Source organism: Apteryx mantelli, chromosome 5 (genome assembly GCF_036417845.1).
Source record: "Apteryx mantelli isolate bAptMan1 chromosome 5, bAptMan1.hap1, whole genome shotgun sequence".
In the NCBI taxonomy this organism is placed as follows: Eukaryota; Metazoa; Chordata; class Aves; order Apterygiformes; family Apterygidae; genus Apteryx; species Apteryx mantelli.
The window spans coordinates 81,771,644-81,795,129 of record NC_089982.1 but is presented as its reverse complement, the minus strand read 5'-3'; the positions used below and the strand labels follow the sequence as shown (position 1 = coordinate 81,795,129).

The 23,486-nt window shown below is 38.6% G+C and overlaps 1 long non-coding RNA gene across 1 annotated transcript; it reads left to right on the top strand.

Moving 5' to 3' along the window:
* Window positions 1-2,366: 2,366 nt before the first annotated feature.
* On the top strand, window positions 2,367-20,175 carry LOC106498625 (uncharacterized). Its single transcript, XR_001295011.2, has 6 exons — window positions 2,367-2,482; window positions 11,408-11,630; window positions 11,722-11,779; window positions 11,916-12,120; window positions 13,965-14,009; window positions 19,608-20,175. It is a non-coding gene; the product is annotated as an uncharacterized lncRNA (long non-coding RNA).
* The last annotated feature ends 3,311 nt before the right edge of the window (window positions 20,176-23,486 follow it).

The window sequence follows — 23,486 nt, the reverse complement described above, 5'->3', positions numbered from 1 at the left end:
CGTCACACATGAAATTATATAGGAATTGATTCTGTTTTCTGTTTGTACTGAATTCAGGAAGAGATTTACTATTGCACTTAATGAAAAGAATAATGGTTGCTATAAGCAGCATACTAATAAACAGGTTTATATATCTATCATCTATCTATCTATCCGTCTGTCTGTCTATCTATATATCTACCTACCTATGAGATTCACTATATTTATAACTGCTTATATCATTAGCTTAGCTATGAAACATTATTGATATTTGGTTACTGCAAGTTATATATTCCCTAACACTGTAAACTATACATATATGTATAATATACTAAAGAGAATGATTTCACTATTCATTAAAAAAGTATGGGAGCTTTTACCTGAAATGAAATGTGATATGTTTCCCCAACATTTTAAAAGGCAATTACTTACAATAATTGATTTTAAGAAACAAAATGAAATACTTGTTTGGTCCTAGCAGTGATTACATTTTACATCAAAACCAAATGCCTAAGTAAGTCACTTTTTACCCATATGTATATATATAATGCATACGTTTATATACGTTTATATATTTATATATTTATATATTTAAAAGATGTATGGGATAATACCTCATAATTTATCAAAATATGTAGTTTAACATTTATAATTGTATTTGTGTTAAATAATATTCCTTAATCATTTCTGTGATTTTTGCAATAAGTTTAAGTCTGGAAATGAATTCTCAGAGCATTTATTTTTTTTTCAGATTGTACTGGTTTGTTCATCTCACAATGATGGTTAAAGAAAAGAATATTATGGATAAAAGTCCCCATCTAGAGCTTGTTTGGAGAGAAAGGGGAAAAAAATCTTACAAAAGCCTAATCCTGCATACAATGTATTTAAATTTCTGCATTACAATAATTTCTCAATACAGGCTTCCCAAACAGTATACAGACTAAACTCAATTATATCAATATATATACTGTCATGCAAATCATAATCTATATTGTTTCAGCCATGTTTAGTTTTTACATAATGAGACTAAAAAAAAAATCACATCAAGAGGGGATAAAATATTTCATCCTTTCTAAAGAGAATTTTGCTGCTTATCTGGCTTCCCGCTGCACCAGTCTGAGCCTCACACTCAATGCATTGAGCAAAGGTTTTCAAAGTGAGTTCATATCCGTCTGGGGAGACAGAAAAAATGGGCTAAATGGTGTTTGCTACCCAATAAAAAAGGGCTCAATGAAGTCAGTTGAAAGAGTTAACAGTGGCTGAAGAGACAGACCCTGCTTCATCACAGGTCCATCCCAGCACTCATTTTTAGACAGCAAAAGATAGATGAGATATATCCCACCCACAGTGGTTTTATGAACCTGTTGCTAACCAGAAGTAGCATTCCTTGCAAGACAGGACCAAAGAAGCAAAGCAAAGGCCAAAAAGCGCCTGATGCATAAGCATGTGTGAGTGCTCTGAGAAAACTGCCCTTCAAACAAAACTGCTTTTGGTATTCTTCCCACCACTGTACTCCAGAATGTAAACTTGCTCCTGATCATCCTAGCTGCAGCATACTTTGGAGATATCATCTGTGTCATCTCCACATTAGCTATGTGACACATTGCAAATGCCATGCAGAGATAATAACTCGAGCTTTGGAAAACACAACACCCTTAGCACAGTGCTATGCCTGCCTTAATTAGCTTCCTCTAAGTGGGTCTAATTAGTCTAACCCCAGGAAAATGATGACATGGCTTGCTCTGATCTCTCTTTGCATGTTGTTGAATGATGTCATACGGACAATGGATAAAGATGATGAATCATTTTTTCCTGCTGTAATGTCAGAGAACAACGTTGCTCAGATGATGGAAATTGATACAGTTCCACTGGAATTAGTAGGGCTACATTACATTGCTAATATGGACTGCATTAAAATTTGATTTCAGAAGATCACCCAGATGTCTCCATTTCTGTCCTGTTAAATCTCCTCCATTGTTATACTCTGTGTCCCTTTACATCCTTTTCACTTCCTCAACACCTTTTGTCCTGTCTAGGTTTTATGTCCATCCTTCATCTTCTTTTAGTAAATAATAGGTTGTAGGTGGCGTACCTGGTGATGTTACTGACATTTATCTTGGTAATTCTTTTCCTTTCCTGGGCTCCTTCTTCATTCTTCTTGGGCAATGCCATTTCCACAGTCAGTTCTAAGTATTGATTGATGTATTCACAGGATTTTCTTAGAGGTATCAGGATCTTATTTTATAAATGATTTATGTGGGGCTGCTTATACAGTTAAAGTAACAACAACAACAACAACAATAAATAATAAAAATAAAACCTTTTTTTTTAATCTGTCCTGAAAATATTTCAAGTTACCCATTTATTTTCTTCTTTTTTCAGTGTGAAAGCCAGTGAGTAATTGAACCATGCTTCCTAATTAACAACACCACAGACTGCAGCTCATTAAGACTGCCACTGGTAAACAATATGAAATCCTTAAGAAGTCAGTTCCTAAGAGCAGGTAGGTCTGTCTGCGTGCTAGAATTGTTGTAGTGGACTGAGGAGTGAGAATAGCACCCTGAGCCAGCCCACATAGAAGGGATGGAAGCAGGAAGAATGGGTCTCTTGACAGTGGCAGGAGGTGGCACCATCTTCCTGTGGACATACAGCAAGGGGATGAGATAGCTTATGGTGACCATCAGTCATGGTGGAAGAAATACAGCATGATGGGCTGATGGAGTTGTCTGTGATGCCCCCCTTGCCTTACAACTAGCAATCCAGAAAATGCCTCAGTTAGGTAAGTCAGTTGTGTTGTCAGTGGGCAGAGGGGAATGATGGTCTCTTTTTCTCTTAGTTAAGTTTCCTGCAAAGCAACATGACTGGTCTGTCAGGAGCAGCTGAGTTTTGCAAGCAAGAGCAGTGAAATACCAGTTTCCACATAAAATTCTCATACTTTGTGCTATAAATGGTCAGTAATTGTAAGTTGTCTAAAATGGTGAAGAAATCAAAATTGTGTTAATACCAGGTGTTTTCACCTGGTTGTGGCAAAGACTGTTTTCAGCTCCTGGAGTAGTAGCTCAGATTGTTCTTTTTCACAAAATTAATAGCAGTGAGAAATATTGCCTTAGGGTATAAACTTGGTTCTCAAACAGCTGATTTTCAGAGTGCCTTTAGCTTGTACTTTTTTTTAACAAAGCATATACTCTTTATTTTAACAGCCACACTGTTAAAACTCTAAGATAGGGCACTGAATCTCAATCAGCAACAGAATATGGAACTGTGCAACTGTACTGATGTTAAAAATATTAAATAATGACTTTGACAAGAGACATTCATTGTGTTTAATGAACTGGACAGCAGCTCAGAACAGGCTTCTCCTAGAATCTGATACTGAAATCCTATCTGACCTCCAGCTAGTCATTCAATTCTTCCATATCTCAGTTTCTACAGTTTATCAAGTGACTGGATGTCAGTTGACCTGAAGTAACTGCTTATAAGCACACTCTTAACTGGAGGCAAATGGGATCTCATGCAACTTAGCTTAGTTTTGCCTATGTAGACTCTTTCTTTTTTAATCCCATTCCTACTAAAATGTGACCTGTTTTTAGACTGTACTGCTAGACACTTATTAGATACCTTAAACATAAATAGATTTGATTGTGTTAATCACCTGTTTAGCTTAGTCATGTCTATGATTGTGAGCTATCTGTCTATCCAAGCAATGCAAAAATTTCTGCCAGCTTTCCTCCAAGAGGCTTATAATATGGTCTTTTAAGCTGACCTGAATTTCTGGTATATGCAGCATCCCCTAATAGCTTCATTGATGTTACAGTTCTGCAGAAGGAGCTGTTGTTGAGGCCAGAAGAAAATGTCTCCAGCCTTTCACTTAGATCGTTCAATGTCTACGTTATTTACGTTCAATGTCTACGTTATTCATGTATCTTAAAAAATATATAAATAAAATAAATAAAATAAAAAATAAATCTGTATCAGTTTAGGGAATAATAGCCTAGAGAGAAAAGTCTCTTTATTATTAAGTGCCTCCTTAAATTGTAATGGGATCAGGGAACATATTGGGTTGCACCCTATGCTAGTATCTGTTAATTGCTTTTTCCAGTCTCACTCTGGACTTTACTTCACTGCATTTTGTCAAATCCGCTAGAGAGCCTGGCTAAAACCAGCAACCCACATTTGTCTTCAATTTGCAAAGCATACATTTGTAGCTGGCGGGGCGGGCGAAACAATCTTTGTATTCTCAGGTGAGTGGGATCTGTGTTTGCCAGGTTCCCCTGTCAATAGCAATAACTGGCTTATGGCTAATTTCAGCTAACTGTATCATCCCCTAATTAAATCCCTGAAACTTTTCCATCTTTGGACTAAAAAAAATCCACTGTTTCTCTATTAGAGTGGCTTTTTTTTTGTATTGTTTTTGGAGGAACAAAGGCAACTACAGTGGAAAATTCCTCTCTTTCCAAAACAGTTGTCAAAAATCGGATGGCATGAATTATCTTGGAAGTAATCTAGCAGTTGCTGAATTAACCTACTCTACACTGACTTGACAAGACTCACAATTTTTGGCAGGTAAAGTTAGCAGAGTTGACTCACGTCAAGAGTCTTTTAGCATTAGGGTTTCCAGAAATTATTTTTTCCAGATTTTTTCAAACTCCTAATAAGATTTGTCTCACTCTTATTAGGTATCTCAGCATTGCACTGCTCTCAGATAACTGGTTTCAGCAGATAAATTAGATACACAGTTCATTGTTCCAAGACATCTTTATATGCCTTTTTTTTCTCTGCTGAGATGAAAACGGTATGAATGTCACCACACTTATTGTGATCAGCCTGTTTCCTTTGCCTGTGTTAGCTTTTCTCCTTTGGTACATGGAGCTTGCATTGCTGTTTACTTGTTTCAGTCCATTATCTCTGATCATTCCCAAATGTGGCAGGAAGCTGCAGAGATGCACTTCTACAGTCATTCCCCAACTCAAAAAATCACCTGTTACAAATCTGGGAGCTGCTTCTAATAACCGCTTCCACTATCTGCTATCTAATGGTGTTATTTACTGCTGGAACACTTCGAGTACAGAACACAACCTCAGCAGCAGGCTATGAAAACTGCATTTCTCAAGCAGATCATTGATCATCATCACATGAGCACAAACTCATCTTCCCCAGTGCTACTACTTCTGGAGACATTGCCAATGTTCCTGCTTTACATCCCTGTTTAGCTGTTCAGGGACTATCCATGAGTAAAGACTTGAGTCTGTATCTGTCTACTGGTACCAGTGAAATAGCAAGTTAATTCACTCACTTGATCCTTCTACTCATAATCACACTTTGAAAACATTAGTATCCACCCTGTTCTTTACAGCTCTATCTCATGGTGATAGGAAGTTTTCTAGTGGGAAATGGGGACAGGTGGCTCTTTAAAATGCATTTTTGGTTTCGTTGCAAAGAGGATATTCCAGCTCTGTCTCAAATATTTTGTCCACCACTTCTCCACTGAGTGCATTCTTCTGATGACTTCAGGGACATAGCATACCTTTAATGTGACAGTGTCTGCCCCTAGTTCAAACACTATTATGAATGTCTCATTTGAGACTGTTACTTTCTCATGTATTTAGCTCACATTTGCTGTAGTTGCAGAAGAGCTTACCACCAATCTTGGAGTTCAAATTTTATCCCCCAACACTTGTGGCCTTTCTTTTACGACTCAACACTGTTTCTGTCAGCTCCCTGGCTTCTGGCCAAGAGTTCAAATAAAAGTTAATATTCTCTTTGCATTGAGTTTGTATGCCACTCATCTGCTGCTGCAATATTGTCCATGGCTCCTATAAAGAATTAAACATAATTTGTAGCACTTTATCGTCACCATGATCCTGGTCTTCTACCAGCCCTCCTGCTCTCTCGTCTGCTGGCTGGTGGGCAATCCCTCAGGTTTCACAGGCATCCTGGTTCTTCCATGTCTTTACCAGGGATTGCCCTGCACCTTGGCTATCAGCCTCCATCAGAACCAGTGCCCACAGCTCCTATGCAGTTTGCCTTTTCCGGAGCTCGAGCCAGGGTTTGCTGAGTTCCTCAGCTGCCTGGCCGCTGCTGATTCATGGGCTGCTGCCTCCAGCTCTCCAGCTTTCCCCGGCAGCTGTTGCTCACTGATTTCCCTTGCTGCCCAGGGAGCCATGCAGCCCGGGTAGCTGGGCAGCTGGCTCTCAGGAAACAAACCAAAAATCATATTGTGCTGCTCTCCAGTAGAATTCATCAGTTTTCCTTCCCTTGAGGAAAAAATAAAAAAGAAAAAAGAAAAAAGAAAAAAGAAAAAAAAAAGAATTCTAGAGTATCAGTCTCCTTTAGGAAAAACTTCCCTTCTCTGTTCATCCTTTGAGACTCCCACCAACATTTTAAATTCTCTTTTCTGGTCTGGTCTATTGAGAATACAGCAGTGTGATTATTTTGAAATGTGATGGCACTGCTAACTGATAAATACTTCTTCAGCATTTATTTCCAAACGACTTTGTCCTCTAGGTTGTGTGTCATCCCCATACTGCAACCTTGGTCTGAAAATGTGGAGAACCATGTTATGCCCAATGTACTTCTACTGTCTCTGAGCTGTACTGAGTTAACCTTCCCCTGCTCCACTGCTCTATCAGACTGTTTTGTGTGCTGCCTCATTCGATACTCAGCACTTGATAAAACTTGTGCCGGAAGAATTCCCTCAAGAGGAAGCCCTAACCTTGGAAGCTCCCATTTTCTAAAGGACTAAAGATGAACTTTTATGGCTTCTTGAAGTGGAATGGAAGGATTCTCATGCATGATATTACTGGATGGTGAATTAAGACCACAAAAGTAGCAATTTTATGAGAGAAGAGGCCTAATAGGCATCCCTACAAACGTGAACTCAAGAAGTCACTGAGATTGCTTTGCCTAAGGCAGGACATTTTATGTGAGTAGATACAAGACATTTGTCTCCAAAGCTGCTAAACTAAGACATTTTAACAGCATTAAATGCAATTTTAAAGGTGCAGGTGAACGATGAGAAGGTAGAATATCACTGACTTCCCGAAAAATGTGTTACAGGAGGATGTACTGTTCTGAATTCCATCTTCTGGCAGTTACTGTGTAAATCAGAAGCTACAAATGCTTCAACTCATTTTGTCTATCCATGGGAATACTTGCCACAAATATGAAGTGAATTGCACAGGACAAAGCTTTAAAGGAGAGCTCTTTATAATAAAACTTTTACATTCAACAAGGAATTACACAGCTCTGCATCTCTTTTATGAAGGAAAGGATTCTGTGCTGAGCTTCATAACAGATAATTAAATGAGACAACCAGGTATCCAAGGAGATGGTATTGAAAATACAGATTTCTTGGAGAAATTCTGCAAGACGCACAAGGGGGTATCAGCTCTACAACTTTAGCATTCAAAGGACTCATTAGTACAGCACAAGCTGCCTTGCAGTTCATAGCCAGAAAATATAATCATACATCAATAGACATTTTAATGAGGTTAATGGGATTTTTTTTTTTTTTAAATAACAATGATAATGTAATAACAGTTAAAGCATTTTCAAAGGAGACTAATCAGGCTGGTTGTCAGTACCATAATCTCACCTGTGCTTTGAGAAAAAAACAATTCATGTATAATGCAAAACTGTCCCAATAGTATATGAGAGAAGTCTCAATGTAAAAAACAAATTACACAGTCAATAGATTTGGTGTTCATTTTGCCAGGATGTATCGAGCACATCATAGTGTTATCAGGGAACAGATTGCCATAAAAGGAACTTATGTAAGCTCAGTTAAAAAATGTCCACACATGTTTCTAGAGTTTTCTATTCAATCCCTATTTTTCATCCTAACTCTCCAGAACATTTTTCACTTTCCCCAGGTGTTAAACACCCGCAGTCTAGGTGTGATGAATTAGGAGCCCTTACTGCCTTCAGCTGTCATACTCTTAGGAGAGATTAATAATTAGGTCATTTGGAGCTTTCACAGATTGTCTCTCTATGGGACAATTTCTTTCATCACATATATATGAGTTTTTCTATTTTAAACAATACAGAGGTCATCTCTACAATGAACACCTGATTTGGCACAACGGGTAAATTTTTGCATAGATCTGGAACTTGGCTTTTGATTAGGCACCTTAAAAACACATCAATTATTATGCATGCTGGGCTCTATATCTGCTTCATCTTGCTAGTTTATCTTTGCTCTGACTCCTGCATAACTCAGAGCTATCTGTCCCTTAAATAGTATGTACTGTGCAGAGAGTTCAGAAGGGGACAATCCAACCAAAGATGCTCAAAAACACTCAATGGAAATAGCAAGATCCATAGGAAAATGAATTCTGAGAAAGTTAAGTGATTCAAAGAGATTGAAGATGCTAAAGAAAGTATTAAAATAGAAGTGATGAAAACAATGCTTCTACAAGACTGTGTTCACATGTGAATTCTGAATCATTAAGAGTGTTATCATCTCCCTTGCTCTGTGGGGAGGGAAACAGAAGCCAGACACTAGGTCTTCCAAATCCTAGGCTAAAGCCAGGATAATCTTTGACTGTCCCTAAACAAATTATACCACCAGGAATATTGAATTACTAAATCAAAAGAGGAGCTGTGCCATTCCTTCTGTTTTGAGATAGTTCCTCCAATATGTCCAAAATCATTGAGCAGAAACCTCTTGCAACACACCTGCATCAATCACAGGGGCTCTTTTGAATCCGAACACTATAGACAAACAACACACAAACTGTGATATTTGGAGAACAGTCTACTTAGTGTTCATATTCTTCGTATTTCATATTTACCTCATATTTACTCTTTAGCTTGTTTAGTAATAAATCACCATAAGCCCTTGAGAAAAAAAGCAAGTATTTATCAGGCTGTAACTACTGGCTTTTTTATTTGCTTGTTTCTTTCTATAAATTGATTAACAGGTAGAAAAACTGCAGTGAAGAAAAGTTAAGCAGACGAATCATGGCGAACCATTTAAATCACTCAAAACTTGTGACAAGTTAGCCTTGAACAGCTACTGTTCAGGGGCAAAAAGAAAATGAGTGTAAAATTAGTGTGAGATCTCTGAAATTCCTGATTCATAAGCTTGCATCAGAAAGCTAGCAAAATTTATCTAAAATGCCTGATGCATTTTTTGTTACAAGCAAGGAGATTGTCATTTAGCAATGACAAAGGAGGGGAAAGACACCCATGTCTTAGCTGTAAGCTTATAAGCCACCGATGTGATGGGGGAAAAGTGAAGTAGAGCCCCAGGCAAAGCACTTCTTGTGCAGATAAGGAAGGATGGTCAGTATTGCACAAAGCATCACTATAAACCCATCTGGACCAACGTGTAGCGTTTCCGTCCTTGGTGCTGCAGACTGGAACAGGTACAGCAAAGGACAAGTCAGGTGGCTGGAGAAAGGAGAGCCTGTTTCGCAAGAAGAGATAGAGGGTACATCAGCATGTGGTTCCTCTAAGCAGCAGCAAATAAGCTAGCTCCAAAATGAGAGCAATATAGCCGGGTCAGCAGGGTACTCAGCGTGCAGAGACATGGGTTTGACTCTGGCAAAGCACTGATAAAACAGCTCCCCCCTGACATGGCCAGACGATTTCTAGGGCCCAACCTAGAACATCTGCCCAGCGCTAGCGTTTCAAGTGCGACGCATTTTAGCGGGACAGAGAACCCCATTTCCATACAATTGCAGCCCCAAAAAAATAGATTCATTGTCTTTTACAGGAGACTGCAGCTCATTTTACAGTACACAGTTATGATCACTGAAATAATCATTGAGTCTGCGGGAGAAGATAATGTGAAATATTTTTCCAACCTCAAAACAAATTATTTTATTTATTAGCATAATTGTGTCCTGTTGTGATGATCTCCATTTGCTCATGAGTTTGCTGCTATATTTGGTCAGATTTCTAGGCAGATATACAATTTTTATTTGCTTTTGTGTTCTTTTGTTATTGCTTTGTTTTTCTATATTGTTCTTTTTTTCTTCACAAATGACTTGTGCTCAAAAACCTCCATCAAAAACTGAACCACTGAAAGTGTTGATCCAGGGGCTGATGACAGTTTTCCCTAGGCAATGCCCAATTTGGCTTGAAGTACCTAAATTATCATTAATTTATCATTCTAGTTTTCACCAAAAGACATATTAAAATTATTTAAAAAAAACAAGCAAAAGTTTAGCATTTGCCTCAGGGAAGTGGTTATGAGAAATTAGCTTAATAACTCTGAGTTACTTCATGGGATTGTGTTGCTGTCAAGAGCCACACATCAGATGCCCATTGTGTGAAAGAAGGCACAAACATAATTTTCTTCCTAAACAAAAATAAAGCGACAGTAATTGTTTCATCTGATTGCAATTCTCTGTTGAGTGATATAAACAGTGCTGTCACTTCTTTCAATAGGTCATAATTGCATTGTATATCATATGAAGTTAAAATGTTGACTGTAATGTCAAGGGTGGTGTATTTACAAACTGAATAATTTAAACAGTCTCTACTATGTCACCAAATGGAAAGGTGACATATTCCTGCTTCTGTAGTTCAGGTTTATGTTCACTGTACCATTTTTGCGTCATCCTTTAGCGTTAAAAAGACCGATTTTTGTATATGGGAGTTTTAATCAAAAAAAAACCAACATAATTTAGACTTTGATCCCCAAACTGTCTTGGCACAAATGGACGTAGATCCAGGATCAGGCCCTTGCACACTGAAGTAACTATGTTAAGATATGTACAAAGCTAAGCCCATATTCTCCTTAAATTAGGGGAACAATTCTCAGTGACCTACATGGAAACTGGAACAGGGCCAGGGTCCAGACTGAGGTTTAAAACCGTTCCCAATTCTACATCCTTGCACTCGTGAAAAGGGAGGTATAACTATCTATTTCCCTTTGAAGAAACAAGGCTGGCAGGCCCTTGAGAGCTTGCTGAAATCAGTGCAACTCTTTCCACTGACTTCAAAAGGCTCAGTCCCAAAACAACTAAGCACCAATTTATATGCTTATTGTTCATTATATGTGTTTTACAGCAGGGACCACTTCTCTGATTCTTCTGATTTCCAACAGGGAGAAGGCGGGGAGCAGATGAACTGGTGGAAGGAAAGCCCCACCATGGCCCATGACACATGGAAATTAGAAGAGAGTCCACAGTGCTGTTCTCCCCTCCATGTCACAGTTGTCTTCGGCTCCAATTGTCTCAGTTTATTGAAAAGAACGTATTTGCAGTGTTTGTGGTTTTTTTCTTAAATAAAGTGCTCAGCCAGCTGATTGTTTCTTTATTACTTGTGGAATTGTTTATGTATTACCAAAAACATAAACTAAAGATAAAGTGAGAAGAAAATCACAGAGTTAGTAGATAAATTACTGGAAAAGTCATGAATAATTCAAGCAATGGGACTCCAATGTTTCTCAAAAATTCTTCTTTCTTTTTTCATACAGGGAGAAAAGTGAGTTTCATATGAACAAACATATCGATGGTTATAATAGTAGAGTGCAATTTTAAAGGCGAGAAATGAGAAATGCTGAGCATGGTGGGTAACACAGGGGAAAAAAGCACTGGATTCAAATAAAGTGATGAAGAAAACTGAATGCTAACATAATGAGAAAAATAAAATAATCACTGCATAGCAAATACTCATCTTGGCCTAATCCAGTACATATGGTAAGTACTGTAAAGTATTCACAGGCAAAGTAACTGCAATAAGCCCTTGTTCGTAAGATGATTAATCATTGAGTGGTTGTTTCCTGATCAGATAACCTTTACAAGGAAGATCCTCGCATCCTGCGTCTGTGAACATGGAGTTCAGTCTGGTAAGTCAGGATGCAGCCGAATCTGTTTCCAATCAGCGGCTGCTGGAGCTGGGACCTTGGGGGGGAGGTTGAGAGCATTGCTTCTCTCTTATGAGGGTTTCACTTGCTGATTTTGCCCTGTGTGTCTTTGTTTCAGGGATCTGTTTAACATTACGCCGGAATAATGCCTAATTCAGTGACAGCGGCAGTCGTAGACCCACAGAATTGAGAGCTTCGCTTAAGCTTTGCAGAATATCATTCTGCTAAATGTTGTGCACCAGGAACAAAGAGAGAGTCCTAATCCCAGAAAATTTTACAGTTAAAATGTTCCACTGCTAAATAATGAAGCAAATAGAAGGCAGGTAAAAAACAGAGCAACTTCTATCCCAGCTTCCTATGTGTAAGCGTCTATCTCCTTGCCCTTTTACTAATATTCGTTCTCCACTGCTCAGAGCCTTACACGCCTCACTCTCTCCAACACTGATTACACAGCGAATGTTCTCCAAATGCTAAGGTACTAAGAACAAAAATAGGCTTAATCTGAAATTAATTGCATTTCAGAAAAAAATGTTTTCAACATTTATTATTTAATCGACAGCAGATTAAACTAGGTATTATAAAGGAATAAAATGCTCTTTGTAGGCTGCAGAAACCTTGATTCTTTTTTTTTCTTTTTTTTTCTTTCTCTCTTTCTTGGACAACTAATGAATTAAAAAAAACCTACTGTTTTATTATTCAAATCTGCTTGAGAAAGATGTTAAGATTAGAGATGATGGCTGAGATAGAAATGTCTTTTTCAGCTACCCAAAGTAAATTAAAATATACCTGACCTGTTATCTGCCACCCAAAGTGTCTTATGGAAACAAGACTCTTAACTGTAGCATAGAGAAATTGGCTTGTCTTGCTTAAACTCCTCAGGGTTAATTAAAATGCAACTTACTCTTCAAAGAGTGCCACAACAGAGGTGGTTACTTTTCCCTTCTTTCCTGTTACACATTTTCTGAACATTTATGATAAGATTTTATATAACTAAACAAGAAAGCTCAGACTGTTATCAAAGGAGCAAAGCTTTTGCTTGGCTTAGGGAAAGAACATGGCATCTCTCAAGGTGGTCGAAGCAGGGAAGAGTCAGAAAGCTCTAGCTACTTGTACCAGGAGCTTATGGAAACATCATAACCATGCTGGCTTCAGACTAGCTGGCTCCGGGGCTGGTGATAATGTGGCTGGAGCAACCTCAGTGTGAGATGAGTCCTCAGACACTTACTTTCTCCGGCAATTTTGTTAGCCTCTGCTCTTGCTGGGCTGCCAACAGCGCTCTGGTACCTGTGGTTGCTGTGCCCAAGATTTCTCAGTAGCATAGGCAAAGTTACATTTCACCCACTGTCAAGATCAAGGTTTAAAGCTAACTCAAGTCAAACAACATGAGCAGCAATGGCTTAGCTGTATGTTATTCTGGAAGTCTTTTTAGCCCTAGTCCATTCTTAGGCTCCTAGGCAATATAATAATGCATATGACACGCAACAGAGAAAGGGAGGTGGTCACGGCTGTCTGTATAGAAAAATACAATGGTTGAAATGTAAAATTAGATGCTATTTTAGAAATGTTTGTGAACCAAAGCCTATTAGGCCCCATTTCTTGTTGGAGTGATTTCTAAATCACAGCTTGCAAAAGGAGATCATTCTCTGTCATTTCACAGTGGCTTCCAAGGCTGCTTGAATGCCTTATGAGAATAGGTTGCACTGTCCCCGTGCCATGTCGCCATCATCTGGGGGGTTGCCCGTGAAGGCATCAGTAGGGATCCTTTCTCAGCTCAGGACAGAACAAGGCAGTGTACATATTAGGAGATGGGGACGTGGCCTCACTTTCCAATTAGACATCCTTGGCAGGAGCCAGAAATTGTTCAGCCTAAAAAAAGATTGTTTACTCTGGAAGCATCTCCATATGTCCATCTAAATCATCCCCTGTTCTGGACAGGAGAATGATATTTAAACTACTCCTGACAGGTGTCTGTTTAAACTGATTAAAAAGACCTCAGTGACAAAAATTCAGCAACTCCCCGAGAAACCTGTTTTTGTGCCTCATCACCACTATTGTTGGAAAGGGTCCCCTAATATCCAGCGAACCTCTCCTTGCACCTTTGTGCTGCAATGTAATCCTAATCGATCTTCCTGAAATTTTAACAAACTGTTTTCCCATTGTATTTTAGAAATATGATGATAGACTGAAGGAGATTTCATTACCATGGAAAAGAGTAAGTCAACAATATACATAAACTTCATTCATAACAAAGCCAAGTGATGATGAAAAGGAACTGAACTAAACATGATTAATCCTTTTTCAGTGGCTACTTTTAGTGGTCATGACAATTAATCATACCAAAGAACTACCAGTTTTTAAGTCCTGCCTTATTTAATTAAACTTAAACCATCCAAGGGGAAGTTCCAAAGTCCAGTGAAATCAAGCAGATGATGCTTTTCAAAATGGCCCTGCCTAGGGGGAGAGATATTCATCTTCATAGTTACTCGACTGATGTGTCATTTGTCATACTTGGCTTTGTAATTTGTTTTCTTCTTGTTGTTTAATCAATTTTCAGTCAAACAGACTCAGAACAGAAACAACATCCACAACAGAAAAACCTACTATGAGATGGTAGGCACCCTAAAAACTTATAATCAGATGTGATCAGTCCCCTGGTATGAACAGCTTTTATTTTAAATAGAGAAGTCTTTATGAACCTTAGTTCCTAAAGGAGAAATCTTGTCCATAGTTACACAAAGAAGGACGGAATAAAGCCGGGACGTCAGCTCATACAGCCTGAGTAAGACCACAGCACCTCCCATCCTCTCTGTCGTGTAAGACCTATAGGTTCCAATTAAGCTAGCATTTTCAGCTTCCAAGCTGTGTATCCTAGGGTTTTTTATTCATGATGTTACTTCTAACCCTATGGTTAGAATTGGCTAGCGTGTCTAAATGACCTCAACCTAATAACCCCACACCAATAGCTCCATGAGTTGCAGTTTCAGTTACAAGCAAAAATAAAGCAGTCTATTCCCCTTTCCCAGCTGACTATTGCTTTTACTATTCAGTTATTCCTTTACACACCCTTAGCCCCTACTTAGTTACTCCCCCCTTGATTCTTGCTCTGTTGCCAACAGGAGTTCACTGAAATGGAAGTCAGGCCTCTGATTATGTACAGATCTGGATTTATCTTCAGTTTTGTTATAAATTTTCTCCAAAAGGTCAGATTGTTCCAAATTCTGTAGAGCATCCATTTTAGTGAGTCGTTAGATTTAATCTATACTCTTCTGTGCATCTTTATAGCTGATGTTAAAAAATAGTTTTTAAATGATGTTGGATTACTAAGAAGAGCACAAAAACCTCTTGAAAGAATATTTTTGATCCTCACTTTCGGACTGCATTCAAATATTAAAAATTCTTTTGGAAACTCAAAAAGATATCTTTGTATATATTAAATCATCGCTGGTTTATGCTAAAAGTTGGCATGGAAATTGGAGAGAAAAGGCAGAGCCCCAGTTAACCTCTCAAATTACTTTTTTTTTTTTTTTTCATACAAGTTTAAATAGAAATGAGAAAGAATACTATGAAAAACTCTCGGTGAAAGAAAAGTAATAATTAATTCAACTGACGCCATTGAAAGAGAAGCATCTGTAGAAAGGCCTGTTGGCATTTTGTGATACAGCAGCTGGCTGTCTCAAAGGTGAGCTGCACGCAAGAAAAACTGGCAAATAGCCCTTCCTATTTGCAGCTCTTACCCTCTCAACTCACTGATGAGCACTATGGTAGGCTTCAGGTAAAACTGAATACTTCCTTAAAAAAGGTTTGAAGTTGAGGAGCTTGGCCAGGAAATGGCTGCTTCTGCCATGGAAAGAGAAAATGCGAAAGGACCAGAGCTGTTCTAAAGCACAAAGTCTGCTGCTGCTACAGGAGAAGTAAGGAAGATGACTACTTTCCCTGGGAATAGCTGTTGCAGTCTCTCCATAAGCCAACATCCAATACACCACGACTCATCCCTCAATGGCAATAGCAGTAGCAAAAGTTTTCTAGCTCTTCAGAGTCTGTCTGGGCCAAAGTTATTAATCTGTAAGCCAAGGAAATCTGTTGTCTTAAGCAACAACCCATTTTCCAAGGTGTCAAGCTAGACACAGTGGTCACCCACGGCCTCTAGAGGTAAAAACCATCTGTAGAACACTGGCAGGAATGGAACCTAATTCTTTAAGGGACTCAGTTCTGTATATAGTGCATTTATATGGTTCCTGGTACCAGGGTAGCTCAGCATCTCACAATCAAGTATGTATTCATCTCCTAGATATTCCACGGTGAACAGAAAATTCCTGATTTCTTTATGGAGAACTATAAACTTAAAGTCTAAAGAGTGAAACCAAAGAATATTTAAATGCTTGTGTATCACTAAAAACAGTAGGAATTAAAAACCTTCATGGAGCTGGGCCACAGTGTGTTTGCATACAGGATTTGCGACCTAGATATTGAAGTTCCTATTACAGTCAATAAAGATCTATTCAATCAGTCAGTGGAGTCTTGTAGGTGACTCATCTCACCCTAAATTAGAAACCAGTATTTGATTGCCTAAATTAGTCTCCAAACTTCATTTATTATATTGCTTAAACTCTTGATTTGCTTGCCCAGAAATAGGCAATGAATGCTGTTTTAGCTATTCCAGCACATACCACTTGACAGCCAGCTGCCAGCCTGTGAAGGGTATGGTCTCCCATAGCCCCATGTCAAATTTGCTAACCCCCACGGATATCCTGAAAATGATAAGCCTCAAATGACTCTGGGAACCTATGGAAAGGCGAATGACTAAAACCTTAGTTCTCCACTGACCACAGCAGGGAACATCAACCCTTAGATCTCAATTCCATCGCCTAAACATGTACTTCTAGTGTCATTTGTGATGTGTTAAAGTATCCTGCCTGGCCTTCAGCAGACATGCCAGAAAGGCATGCCTTCCACACCTTCTTGCCAGCGCCGTGCTGTTGTCTCAGATACCTAAGGCAGCTCAAGTATCATTAGATGCCTTATGTACAATCAACTGAAAGGAATACCCACTGCAGAAGAAAGATATGCTAATGTGCAACCTAACCGCACCCATCAATTCCATAGCAGAAGAAATTCAAAGCCAAATTTTATTATTCCTCCTCAATAAACTAAAGATGCTTCAGCAATGGATGCTTAAAGCAAATGAGTTGCCTTCTGAAAGACAGTTTGAAATACTTAGGGGGCTTTACTTTCAGACCATGACTTCATGCTTTGCTAGCAGAAAGCCAGCTCTTGGCTCCCTAATAGTCATTTATTTTAAGAAGTAGAAATGTTTCCTCTTTTTACTACATCTCCAGCATCTCAGTTGTTTCCTTTTGCTAAACACAGTAGGGGTTGATTGACAGTGATCCTGACCACACTTGCACATGAGAGTAAGCATCTACCATGCCACCTCTGTGCAGCCCATTAAAATTTTTCAGGTTTAGAAATGGGAAATTTTCAGGTTGGAAATGGAAAAGTGGAGAATGTGAAAATGAATTCCCCACTCTATCATCTGCCAGAGTAACCATGAAAGCCCATCCAGACAGCAATAACCATTCATATCATCTTGAGCTGAAGAGTAAGTCAACCTTCTTTGTAATTTTTCCTTGTCAGGAGACATCTTCCTCTTTCTTTCTTTCTTTCAGTATATTCTGTGTCTTCTATCCCAGACAAATCCAATATGGATAAAACAATTTCTCTTCCATTGCAAATGCTGATACTTTTGGCAATGTCAAGCAGAAAGTCAATGAAGTTAATGTGCTACCAGAGAACAACCTAAGAAAAGAATCAAGTCCTGGTAAACTTACACTAAAAAAAAGTGTTTCTCCTCCCTAAATTTCCCCTTTTTCTGTCTTTTCCAGCTGGGTAGAAACTAAACAAAAATAATATAAAAAAAAGAAAAGGAGGGAATCAAAATGAAATCAGAGTTTGGTTTAAAAAGGATGAAATACAAACTATTGAAAATCTGAAACATTGTTTGACATCATTTTTTTCCACAGGGAACATGCACTGTATATTAACCAGCCCAACTCTATGCTTAAAAAGTCTTTATATGTTTAAGAAATGTTCTTAGAAAAAGAAAAAAGAAATGGAGCTTATGAGAAAGACTCGGTTTGAAACCAGATAGGTTCTGCAAGAAGTGAATAGACTGAAACGTGATGGGAGTGAACAGCTCTGTAGTATAGGCAAGAAGTCTGAGAACTCTCCAAAAAGAATACAACAACCATGAATCAAAATACTTCCAGAATTTTTATTATAACATATAATTGATTGAAATGTATCATGACTTATTTCACCTGCTACCTTTTTGTTAGTACGTTTTCTGAAATTACAACAGAATGGAAACAAAACAAACCTTCTCTTTAGACTGAAATGTTGGATTTTTTCCAAGAACTGACTAAGCTTTCATTTAAAACCTGAAAGTTTCATTTTGCTGAAGGGAAACTTCTGTAGAAAAGAATAATTATTTGCTAATAGGGTTTCATATTTAAATAAAGAACAATAAAATCTTTTCAGCATTTTATTTTTCCCTGGAGCATCTATAGGTTTGTTTGTTTATTTATTTATTTATTTTTCTTCTGAGAAAGGAGAAACAGGGGTAGAATAAGAGGGGGAAAGTAGAAAATGGAAAATATAAAATTGGACTGCTTTAAATTTCTGGAGAATCAAAATGTTTCCATGAGGAAAAATTTCACAGAGGAAAGCAGGAAAGTGCAAAAAAAAAAAAAAGCCATTACTGTGTTCTTTCAAAAGGTTTTAATTTTAATTTTGTGGACCTGTAGTTATGAAAACAATTATAAGAGCCTGCAGAGTATAAAAGGAACTGTGAAATAAATCAGATGGTAAAAGCTCTGTATTTTCCCTGGGTTGGCATATGGCTTCCCAGTTCTGTAGGACTAGAAAGATGATAATGTAAAAAACAGTAACAATAAGAGAACCCCAGGGGACCTGCTGGAGCTCCTCGTAAATCCATTCTTGAGTTTATATACTCTGCTGGGAAGAGGCTTGTGATTTTAATCTATTTTTTTTTCCCATGTACTTTATTTATGTAAGGAGATACACTTTTTCAATTTGCAAAGGTTTGTTTCTGCTAACGGTGCTGTTAAGTGTTGCTGTAGTGTCAACACGGTGAATATCTGTCGGAATGGCCATTTCTAAACTGCCTTCTGCATATCTGCTGATGATTCTTGAAGGCAATTGTCAAAGACGTTTTAGTTTAAGGCCTAAGCATGAGGGCAGCGTGGCTTAAATAAAAAGAGAATTTCACCATCAAAGAGTATCAAAGAGAATTTCAAACCATCTACCCTTCCCCCTGCAGCGGAATCACGTCTTTCATGAGACCAGGGAAAGTTTAATATCAGCTTTTGAGAGCATCAAGGACAAAAAGATGTTGATTTGGCCCTTTATCTGGGGTGAGCTTTCTTCTTAGCTCAGCAGTGTACAGAAAAAAATAAACAAAAACTGAAACATAAAACAGAAAAGCAGATGAGGAAGAAAATTGTCGCCCTGTAACAACAAATAAGTAAGCACACACTATAACACCTAATAAATTAACACCAGTATCACTGAAAAATAAAAATAACATTTTCAAAGGACAGCTTGTCATGTTCTCATGACTCAGGGATTGTTGTTTGTTTTTCCCCTCTCTACTCCCCCTTTAATTAATACATTTACTTCCAAATAAGATCCGAGCATTAGGAAAATGTCACACCATATGTGTGTTTATTTTTGCTCAAGTAATTATAATGGTGTAGAATCTCTCTTTTCCTTTCTTCGCTTGCTGAGACAGAATGTTCCTTCGGAGGATAGAACAGCCTCAAAGCAGCTGCTGCGACATCTGAGGCGGAGGAAAAGTCAAAACTTCACTCTTTTCCGTGTGTACGCAATGACCTTTACGAGAGAGGGAGGGAAGTCCTTCCTCCAGGTGCCGTCCCCGCAATCACCAGACGAATCTGCGGGTGGAAGCAGCTAGAAGGGAGAGGGTCTCACGCGGTCGGATGCAGAGCCCCTGCGTGACACGCACCATCTCTGCAAGTGCCTCGGGAAACGGGTGCATGGTTCAGCGCTCCCTTTAGCATGGGAACCCTCCAAGCTCCTGAACGGGCCCTTGCAGCGAGAGCCGCTGATATGTTTATAATAATAAGTGGGTCCAAAGTTTATCTAAGCGATCTTGGTATCTTGGAACCCAACCACTGCGAGCTCTGAGGAAGGACAAATCCTGCCTTCTTGAACTGGGATGATATGAAGCAGCTTTAGAGATTCCTGGGTAGAATTTGCTTATGGTGAATAGTTCTTTATCATCTTCCCAGTGAGTTTTGATGTCTTCTGAGTAGTCGGATGATTTCAAGTGTTTTCCTATTATTTCTGTTATTCATTTTACTCCGGTTACTACTGCAAAATCATACTCCAGTATCATTGTCCATGATTCAGAAATCTTTCTCCTTCAAGCCAGCACCAGTCAAATCCTTAGCTGTCAAGGTGGTATCAAAACATGGAACACGTTCAGGTAACATATGTTGTGAATAATCTAGACATGAAGGGAAATATTGTAGTCTTTGGGGTGGTCATGTTAGACGCTGGGTGATTTAAAAAATATTCAGAATACCTGTGATGCTTTGCACAGTTTTAGCCTTTCATACCTATAATATTTCCCATTTTCTTCTCAGCAGACTGGCGCTTGCAGATCTGAAAATGCAGCAAGAGATACTGAAATAAAAGCCAAAATCTTCAGTCAGGGCTACCTGTTCTAGACACAGTAGGAATGGATAGTACAGACAAAACATGGGCCAAAGAACTTTTCTTTCTCTTTAAGACATAAATAAGGAGTTCTTATAACCCAGATAAAACTGCACAAATGCTATAGTCTTTTGGTTATTGATTAAAATAGAGTCTTGTCCTTTCTGTAGTAAATATTCCCTACTATTAGCAAATATAGTAAAAATTTGCTAGTAAATATGCAGGATGATGATGTCCATTTGAGCTTTGGTCCTGTGTTCCAGTAGCTTCATTTCATTTCAATACAACAGTTCATGATGCTGGGAAGCCACATTTTGAATTAAGGTCATTTGGATTCATATATCTATTTACCCACAATAGTCCCGGTAACACAGCTAATATGAGGTTTCTACCTGAAACAGATTTTATTGCTTCATTTCTGTGGGTAAAGGAATGAAGGGTTTAATATAGCCAGTTCAAGATTTTCTTCTTAGTAGCTTTAAAGCATTGTGTAGGCAATAAAAGTTCTCTGTATTTATTTATCTGACTCAGTGTTCATTTCCTTGAGGTCAAGATTCAAAAGTAATATTAGGACTTATTCCATTATTAGGGGTTGTTTTGTCCATTTTTTATCTATCATCTTCAATGTCAATGCAATAATATGGGGTATTGATATCCAGTTCTGACAACCTTACTCTAAATAGTGCAGGAAATAAAGACTTGGGACTTTCCTACCTCTTTCAGTGATTTACTTGTGCGTGGCCAACCCTTCTGAGATAGATCCTTCCCAGGCACTGTGGTCTCCGAGGACCTAATGAACTCACATGGAGATGTCATACGCACCATATTCAGGATAAGTATTTTCAAAAATTAGGTTCCCTCAGGCTGAGCAACAAGAAATATTTTTGAGACCCGAAGAAGTTACAAACAGGCACTTGGCTTTTTACCACTTCCCCAGTGCACAAGGATCCATCAAATTTTGACTTCAGGAAGCAGCTGGTTCAGCTTACCGGGTCACTGGGGTGGTGAAAGAGGTTAAATTGCTCCTCAGGTACTCTCCAAAACAGAAATTCCCTGATGAGAAGATTATGGTCAGCTTGGGAGCCTCTCCCTATCACTCATAAAGTGGATCATCAGGGAGATGCTAGGTCCTCCATCTGTCATATCTGGCTGAGTGGCCAACAACCAAAGCCACAGCTTAAAACAACCCAGCAGGGCTGTTCACCACCCCAGGACTGAAGCCAGGGACTCCGTGACGCATCACTAACACCCCAGCTCATATACCTAAAAAACAGCTCTGGATGCACAAGGCATGTAGATCACTTTTTCATCATCCTCTTAGTTTCCTGCAGAAGTCAGGATGTAAGGTACAAGACCGATAGATGGGTAGGAGTCGTTGCTAAGAGATGGTTGTGGAGGCAACCTCATACATTACATGTGGCCTGGTGCCTAGACAGGAAGTATGTGCTCAAACCAGATGCTGTAGTTAGCTCTGAGAGCACCTTTGCTAAAATATGAGGTACACTTTGTTCAGTGGCAGAGCTGCCACTTCCTTTCTAAGATGGAAAATCTGTCGTGTTACTTCTCTTATGACTCTTTCTTCCATAAAAAAATAGCAGATGACAGACCTACAGAGACAAGTTCAAATAATAATTTGCCCAGGCCTCTCAATAGGCAGACCACAGATATGTTTTGTGCTTTCAAAAGTAAGTCTTGCAATGTAATGTCAGCCAGACTATCAGATCATGGTGCACGAAATGGAAAAGCAAATGGTCATTTACGTGCATTTATCACAGCCTTCTTAAAAGATCACAATCAAGTCATGGTGGCTTAAGAAGGTCTTGTCTAACAGCTGACAGTAATTGACCTTGTAGATGATCACAGCTCACACTGATTGCAGGACTCACTACTTACATGCAAGGTGAAAACATAGGGACGTATGAACAATCAGACTGGATAAGGTGCTGCAGCTACCAGACAGTGTAAGCCTGGGGATTTTCTGTAGGCCTCGAGTCATGCTTGTGTTTTACAAAACAGTTGTACTTGGAGCTCAGAAGCTTTGCTTCTGTCACTCATTATTGGGGGGGGGGGAGAGGATTTGTTTTGCTTTGTTTTTTCTTTCCCTGAAAAAAAGAATTAATGCTAAAATTTACCCTGAGCTGCACTTCAGCATTGATTCTTCACTGTCTAGTGCTTTTCCTAGCCATTTAAAACTCTTCAAGGGAGCATTAAAACACCTTTGGGTTGATAGGCTTTCACATGGCATGGCTCTCTTCCATTGGACTGGAGGCTCCAAAATGGTAGGGTATTTCTACTAACTTCTGTAATTTTCTCCTTATTTCAGCCTATTGTGAGCCTGGAGGATTCAGCTAGAATCACTCCCTTCATGCTCACATATGTGGAGAGCATAATCTTTGTTGCTTTTCTTTTTCCTTCCTTCCTCCTTCCTTCCTTCTTATGCCACTTGAGCTTGTATCAAATATACAACTATATAAGCGATGGCAAATTGTTTATATAATAATATATAAGCAAATGCAATACTTCTTGATAGACTCTTTCAAATCTTATTAACTGATCTGTACCTAATAAGCCCAAACTTTGAGTGTATTTTGAAAAATCACGGATGCCTTTAATGTTTAATGAAAAAGCAAATTGTTACTGCACTGTTTCCTTGACCTTTCTCAATCTGGATCACTAAGCAACTTTAAGCATTCAGCATGCTCTGAATAAATCAGGATGTTCTGTAATAATCCAAGATCAATCAACATAAATAAAACAAATTATCCCAGATGTGGCCTGAAAAGACATTTGCTTGAGTTATGTAGAACACATGGGATTCTAATTGCAATGTTTTCTAAGGTTCTTTATTTTGAGAACTTAAACAGAGAATTATTTCCATACTAGCATTATTTGGAGTTATTAAAAAGCCCACTACAGGCAATATAAATAATAC